At 37.5% G+C, this 8,022-nt stretch overlaps 1 pseudogene; it reads right to left on the minus strand.

Moving 5' to 3' along the window:
- Positions 1–4,402: 4,402 nt before the first annotated feature.
- Positions 4,403–6,342, minus strand: LOC149221583 (protein CANDIDATE G PROTEIN-COUPLED RECEPTOR 7 pseudogene; annotated as a pseudogene).
- Positions 6,343–8,022: the final 1,680 nt, after the last annotated feature.

Genomic DNA, 8,022 nt, shown 5'->3' on the forward strand with positions numbered 1-8,022 from the left:
AAAATTATATACCCCTTGGACCTAGTATTAAGACAGCCAAATTATAAAGTGCAGCACCTGACCATAAATGCGATTAAACGCACAAAGGCTTATCCCTGTAAATGTAAATTAAAAAGCAATGCCAATATATGCACATATTAAATGCACAAGGGCACAGGTAGAATGGAACCTGGAATTGGATTTTCGATGTGTCATGACACTATTTTGGAGATGGGCCACCTGAGACCTTCTGCATCATCCATATGCTACTTGTCTGTTGCTAGCTTGTGTTCAGATTTCCACACCATAAAAATGACTCTGTTACTCTTAATATTCGGGTCTCTTTATGAATAGTCCATGGTATATGTTCATGCCTCTGTCACTATTTGGTCATATTATTAATCAAAGGTGCGCTTGTCAAGCGCTATTCTCCTATCATTTGTGTCCTCTTTCCTAATGGTCCATGGCATATGTTTATGACCATCTACTGCTATGTTTGGTATTCTTATTGTTAGTTGGGGATAATAACAATTAAGGAGGGCGAATGACCACCAAACAAGTATACAAATTTGCAAGCATGTTATTTCTGTAAATGAAAAACAAATTGACAGTTAAACAAGTATGCAAATTTGCAAGCATGTAATTTCTGTAAATGGAAAACAAATACAGTTAAAGTTGACCCCTCCCAGGCTTCAATAGTTTCAGATAAAAGAACTTTGGCCAAAAAAACAAAGGCAAATTTCACAATTGTTCTAGCATAATATTGTGGTTGGAATTTTAGTAATATCCTGGCAATTATCGAACTCCTCATAACAGGATTTAGAAGCAAAGTTTTGCCAAAACTCATGAAGCAGATCACCTTCAGATACAAGACAAGGCAACAAAATTCCATATTATATTGGTTTATATATCTGTGATGCAGCGCAAGGGATTAGTAGACATATAGCTAGATGAATGACAATCCTCGCTTCAGTTGGACATTTAGTAGTACATAGCCCGATGACATGACATTGAGAATGTCGTTGGATGGGAAAAAACTTTCATGAGATGGATGGAAAAGTCACGGAAGTTTGGAAAGGCGAGGTTCACAGTGCCCACCAAATAAGTTGGCAGGAATACATGTCAGCACATCTCTATCCAAGAATTCATACAGGAGGAAGCAGCAGTGGTGACACAAGAATTTATTTATGACAGATCATATAATCTAATTGCAGCGTCAGGGGATCCACAAATTAACTTTGCAGGTAGAAGAAACCAAAATATCACAAACTTAATAGAATAGTCAATGATGTTGGAATTTGAATAGCCATGGTCGGTATTTTCAGTGTGTGAAGAAATAGAAATTTTTATTACGCCTCCTAAAATTGCTCAAGTCAACCTTCTATTGTTTAAGTCCGCTGGGCTCCTTAGAGGCACCCATTCAACTCCCTTCAAAGTTCTTATAAAAGAGACCTGTCCTCATTTGGCACATCGATTTTGTCTTGATTATTTCTGTTCCAGCAAAAGAGAAAGAGGAGAGGGCTGAAATTTCAGAAGGATGGAGCAAAGGCTTGGCAGCTCTTAATTTCTGATTAGATGTTATCTTGATGTCTTGTTTCTGGATGTATTGATGAATTTTGGAACACTCCCTCTCTCACAAGGAAAGATTTTTGGGTTTTCCCGTTGTGCATTTTGCCTTAGCCTCGAGCCTAATTTCTGTCTCTTGTCTCATTGTCTGATGGTTATTTTCTACTGCTCTTTTCATGTTCAAATGATTGAAATTTTCTTGCATAATTGCTTTATGATGCAATATGGAACTACTAATTAATCATTAGAAGAAGTTATAGTGTACGAAAATTGTTCCAGTATGCTTCTACTAGAAAATCAACAAATGACAATGATAAACTTACCCTCCCATCTATCAATCGAACATTATCTATTTCCAAGAACCAAACAGCATTTTCTATTTTCAGGTACTTACGTTAAAATATGATCAGCGTTTGGTATGATGTCTAAAATTCCTAGAGCTTTGCATTCATAAACAAAATTTTCATATTCCAATAGTATTTCTACATTAATAAGAAGACAAATATCTGGTGGTTCTTCCAAAAGATTATAACCTGAAACCCTTAAGATGATCAAATACATAATTTTGACTAAATCCAAACCAATCTATAGAACTTTCAACAGAATGTGTACCTAAACATCTCTTATTTTTACTGAGACTTATGTCTAAAGTCTTACATTGTAATTGTTGCCACAACTACACATGACGTCTTCCTCGCTCAGGAGATAGATGTGTTTTCATCAATGTTTCTTGAAAATTTGCTTAACTTATTTCTCAGAGGCTTGTATCAGCTGTGTTCATTGATGTTTCTTATAGGATAAAAGAAAGTCTTCCGTTATAATAAAGTTGTTGGGGCATCATGTCAAAATGGGGCACTAAATGCTCTCATGTGTGATGTAATGTTCTTTGTTAAATGCTTCCCCAAAGAGACTTGTTAACGTATCTGTGTTGCACACCATGTACAGTACATGAAACAAAACTCCACTTCAAACTATAAGAGGCAATCACCCTTGGATAATATGTAGGTTTACCAAATTATCCCAAGTCACAAAGATCAATAAAAGTAAGCTGCTAGAGAATGCTTCTACCATCTAGTTTACTGCGAGATTCTAGCCACCATGTGAGAATATAATTGGCAGTTTTACAGAATAAAGCTTTGGAAAATATTCTCACCCCTCCCATTCCCCTTCAAAATTAAACAGCCATTTCTATTCCCAGTTGAAATCAGAAAATATCTTAGTCAGGACCCACCACCATCAATATAAACTACTGTCAACAAAGAATAACAATTAATCTTGTCATCACACATTCATCATTGCCTCAATAATAGCAACTAAGAGAAAAACCGGTGAGGATATTTTGAGGCTACTCCAGTTTACTGTTAATCCTTATCTTATATTTCTGTTGGCATGCTACAGAAAATAAGAAAGGAATGCTTCACCTTTTTGTGAAAAGGATTCCTCCACCTTTTTGTGAAAAGGAAATGGAGAAAAAAACCTTGATCTCCTTTATGAAATGGCAAAGATTGGCAAGCAGAAAACTCCTTTCGGGGAATGGGGTTGAAGAACATCCATCAATTTGAAAGGGCAAGTAGCAGCTACGAGTTTATGGAGGTTGATCAAAACGGATGGTCTCTGGCAGAGAAGCATGTTCTCGAAATATGGAGGATTGGATTAGACTGACCCTGAAAGCCACAGCCAATCAATCTATGATTTGGAAAGCACTTGTGCTGCTCTTCTCTATTGTTGGAAAGTGGGTATGTTGGAAAATTGGTAATGAAAGAGGCTTTATATTAGGAATTAACACATGGGCACGTTGTGAATGTAGGCACAGATGATGAGAAGCATTACCTCACTTAGATAACAAGATTCTCTCTGGCAGATGCAGCAGCTCCTGGTCATAGGTTATAACTCCTTGTCAAAAAACCCTACTGGTGTAAATACACAGCCAAGTTAGGCTATGCTAGCTAAAAGACCAAATAGAGGCTGTGTGGTGGTGTAATTGGTGCACTATTCTTTTTTTACTCTCATTGCACCAAGAAAGGGATCAGCCCTTTACTCAAGATTGCTTGGAGTATGTATGCCTCTAGCTGCTAGCTTTAAGGGCTGATGAATACGATTTCCTTCTTTGAAAAGAATGGACAGGTTTTGACTATCTGAAAAGGCGCTCAGAAGCACAACCAAAAGTAACTTTTTTCACCTTGAATAATAAAGTTACAAAAGGTAGGCTAAGTGATAAGCAGTGTAGTATTAGCCCAAGGGGTTAGCTCAACCAGTTGTCAGAAATGTCGTTGGGCGTTGGGCAAATTCAGTGCCAATAGGTGCCCAATTTGAATCCCCAAGAGTCAGGGTAGCCTACATCAATGAGCTTACTATGGATGTAATAAATGAATAGAAGGAAACATCCGTTGGGTTTAAAGCCAAATAGCACATAACATATGAGCACAGCACTGTTCTAACTCACCACCCTGGAAAAACACATATCAACTAGCATAGATCCATCTCAACTGGGTTACATTAAACACAAAAAGGGATCAAAAGATTCCATGTGCAAACCTAGTAATGCCTAATAGATCCAATAGATCTGTGATTAAGAAGGATCTACAGTAATAAATTAGATCTGTGATTAAGAAGGATATACAGTAATAAATTAGATCTGTGATTAAGAAGGATCTACAGTAATAAATTTGTCAACCTTGTTTAGCGTTACACACAAGCTGTAGAGCCCCTTGCTTCTCTTGGTGCAACTACACAATTGCTCACGCATGGATGGATGAAGGGTTTAAGAAATAATAATTAATGAAATAATCTGACAACCACATGAACAGCAACAAGTATACAATTTACCCGAACTACAAAGAAACAAGTTCAACAAAGGTTCGGTTTCAAAGAATTTTATTTTATATTATGAATGGCACAAAACTCCTTACATTGATACAAACAAACCAACTTCAAACTAACTTATAAGGCCACAGTTACTTTTGATTCAGCCTTTCGTACCAAAGAGGAACCTTTCCGATTACAAAAATAACAAGCAAAAAAAACAATACAGAATAAATTGGCCTATTGAAATGTACCTGGAGATCTATTAATACAGTACAGAAACAAGACCTAGAGGTTCAAGTTTCATTTAAAGCAGATTGACCCCTCACTGTTAATCCCTCTGTGCCATGATTAATTCCAATTTTTTTCCAACATAACAGCAACTAGTACCCAAAATGCTATCACCATCTGATACCTAATCCACAAACCCAAGGGATCCAGTAGATCCCCTTCTGTCTTACAACTCAAAGTCGTCTTCCAGCTTCAACGTCTGGGACGCAGCCTCCTCTTCATCATCGTCGATCACAAAATAAGGATTGTGCCCAATCGGACGGAACTTGTAACCAGTGAACACGTAGAACGCAAGGGTTGCCAATTCTCCAGCCATTACACTAGTCCAGGCATACTTGTAAGCAGTTATGGTGATCAGAGCGTAAACTACAACGCGAGTGAAGTAAATATAGCAGACCACCACAATATAATACTGCCTGAACAGAGTCAACTTCATCAGATTCACCGCTGCTTTGCCATCAGTATGCGCAGCTTGCCGCAGATTCTTTATAGACCAGACAATGGGGAACAAGACAGCACAACAACAGATCACGTCAACTAACAGAAACATCTGCTTCCAGGCAAGCCAATCCTTGGCATACGGCCCGGTCTCATCGATCACCACAGTTGCAATATTGGCTAAAACTTGCAAGGGAATGACAACCATGAGAACTTTCTTCTCCTTGCCTTGCAAATAGGGTTTCAAGAAGGACCAGCCAGTGCCAATTAAAACAATCAGGGTAAAAAGCATAATTCCCTTCAAAAAACTGAAAATATAAAACAGAACATCCCATCCATGGGTTGTTCCGGTCCTCTTAATGAAAGACTTGTCCTCTGCCTCGCAGATGAGATTAAAGGCTTTCAGGCAGACGAGTGCGGCCATAAATACATGGATCCGGTAGGCCGTCAGGCGGTTTCTAACAACCACGTAGATCCAAACCCCAGCCAGCACAATATATATCAAAAACAGCGTAAAATAGAGCTTCGGCAGAAGGGTTTCACCGGCTGAAAGATAATCCCTGGTGCTATCACCGAATCCCTCGAGATTATACATAACAGTCTTTACATCCATTGAAACCACAACATCGGGGATACAATTGACAAAGACCAGAGTATACTGATTTGCCTCGAATTCTTGGAAGGTTTTGTCATAGGAAGTCAAATTATCCACATCCTTGAATGTAAAGAGGTGTACGATGAGCTTACTCTCGAGTACACAGTGGATTTCGCCGTGCTCCAGATCTTGCAGAACGTGAGCCCAGGCATCTCTGGTGCTCAGGAAGAACCCCATGTAAGCGGGGTCGATCTTCTCCCCCTTCAAGTTCTTGTAGGAGAGGTCTTTCATATGGATTTCCAAGCGGCCTTTGTGCGTGAATCCGAATTCGTCGAAAGGGATGATCGACCGGTCGTCGGATCTGATCTCCGAGTGCCGGATCTCAGCTGAACAAAAAGGCAAGAACCCCATCAGAAACGCCATCGAAAATAAGAGGATCGCCATTGCAGAAACCCTTGAATCCGATCCCATTCCGAAGATCTGAGATGAAGGTTTCATCGCATGGCCCCAGAATCGCCAAACTGCTGCGAGGCTAGGAAAACACCGCAAAATTAATAACGACGACAAACCTTCGAGGGCTTTCATAATGAATTCTCAACGGGTCTTGTACGTTATAAGTCAAGGCCCGTCTCTTGACGGGAATTTGCATTCTCGTCGATTGACGGGCGCATGAATTGCGCGGGGTGGAAATGTCCTAAGATTTTCCTTTCGTATATAAATACAAAAGAGGTTGTCGGTAGGGAAGGTCCTCGAATCTTAAAATAACTTAGTGAAGAACTTTAAATGTTTAATTATTTTGAATTTTTCTTTATTTGATTTTACAAAAGTTTGTGAAGTAAGTTTGTTAAATGGAATTAGTGTTTTTTAAATATTTTTTAGCATTTGAATAACGTAATATTAATATTTATTTAAAATATATATGTATATATGAAATTTTAAAATGATTAGCATTAAACTTTTAAATTTTATTTTAGTTATTAAGGTTGAAAAACAATTTAAGTGTTTAGATTACAAATTTAGATATAATGAAAAAGATTATTTAATATAAAATAAGGGGTATTTAATTATTAATTTTTATTTTTTTTTGTTATAATGGGGAAATGATTTTTTTGTAAGCTTGCCAGGATTACATCTTCATCGTGTCCATTATATCGTCTTGATCGGGTTGGGGAATTGAACCGTAACTTCACATCAAGGAGTGCTTTAACAAAGCACGTGATCATTGTCTATCCACCTTGTAGACATCGGAAAAGACATTTTTATTGATAGAAACCTAAGTCTAATGCACAACAGTGTCACAAGTTTATATTTATAATAAGGAGTTGACAAACAACTTATATAGTATGGGGATCCAATGCTCACAATAAGTTGTCTTAAAAAATCATAAGCATGCAAAAACCTTATATTGGTTCCCATCTTGGAAGAATTATGGAGGATTAAAGACTCGTACTCTTTTTTTTTGCATGTTCACATATTTACAAGGAGCAAAATGCACTTGCTAATAGGCTTTCTAAAGTAGGCTTGACTATGGATCAAGGTCTCTGGGACATCCAGGAGCAGCATGAAAAATATGTGTATGAGTACTATTGTATGCCATACATAGATTAGATTGTTTAGGCGGAAAAGATTTGATATTTTTGCATGATCTTTTCATATCTAAAATTCACATAATCTTACAATCCATATTGTTGTTTTATTGTAAGAATGGTAAAACAATTATCTCTTTTTTCACCATTTTTTGTTGTAGCCGCAATCTATGCAACTATTTCTGGATATCTAAAGGCAAAGCCAGGGAAAAACAACAAGCAGAAGCTTACCGGCTTACAATAGTGGTACTCAAAATTTTATTTTGGAATACACCTAAGGGTGTATATGCAAAAAGTAATTTTGAATCATTTTTCAACTGAATGGAAATTACAGTTTTGTTTTTTGGCTTCTTTTTTGGTGGAAAATAGCTTGCATAGTTGGACCAAAATTAAGTCAACAATGATTGTAGATAAGCAAAATTACATCTAGCTAGGAAAACTGGCCTATATCCATCTTAACTCGATATCTACCAAGCATCGAGAGGGGTCAAATCTCTTAAGGTGCAAACCTCTTTTTTTTGTGCAAAACTTGAGGAAAGGTTTGCAACTCGAGAGATTTGATCCCTCTCGGTGCTTGATAGATCTGGAGTTAAGATGGATCTAGGTTGGTATGTTATTTTATATGTCATTTATATGTTAATGTTATGCCTTTAAATAGGCTACATTAGAGAAGAATACCATGGGAAAAAACATGCATTGTCCAAACCTGGAGTCTGAAAACCACTGGTAATTTGACCGAGTCAAAATTTTTACATAGCAGTACAA

Source organism: Pinus tabuliformis, chromosome Q, assembly GCF_031772625.1.
Source record: "Pinus tabuliformis cultivar Carrire ecotype Pingquan chromosome Q, CPIR1, whole genome shotgun sequence".
Lineage (NCBI taxonomy): Eukaryota > Viridiplantae > Streptophyta > Pinopsida > Pinales > Pinaceae > Pinus > Pinus tabuliformis.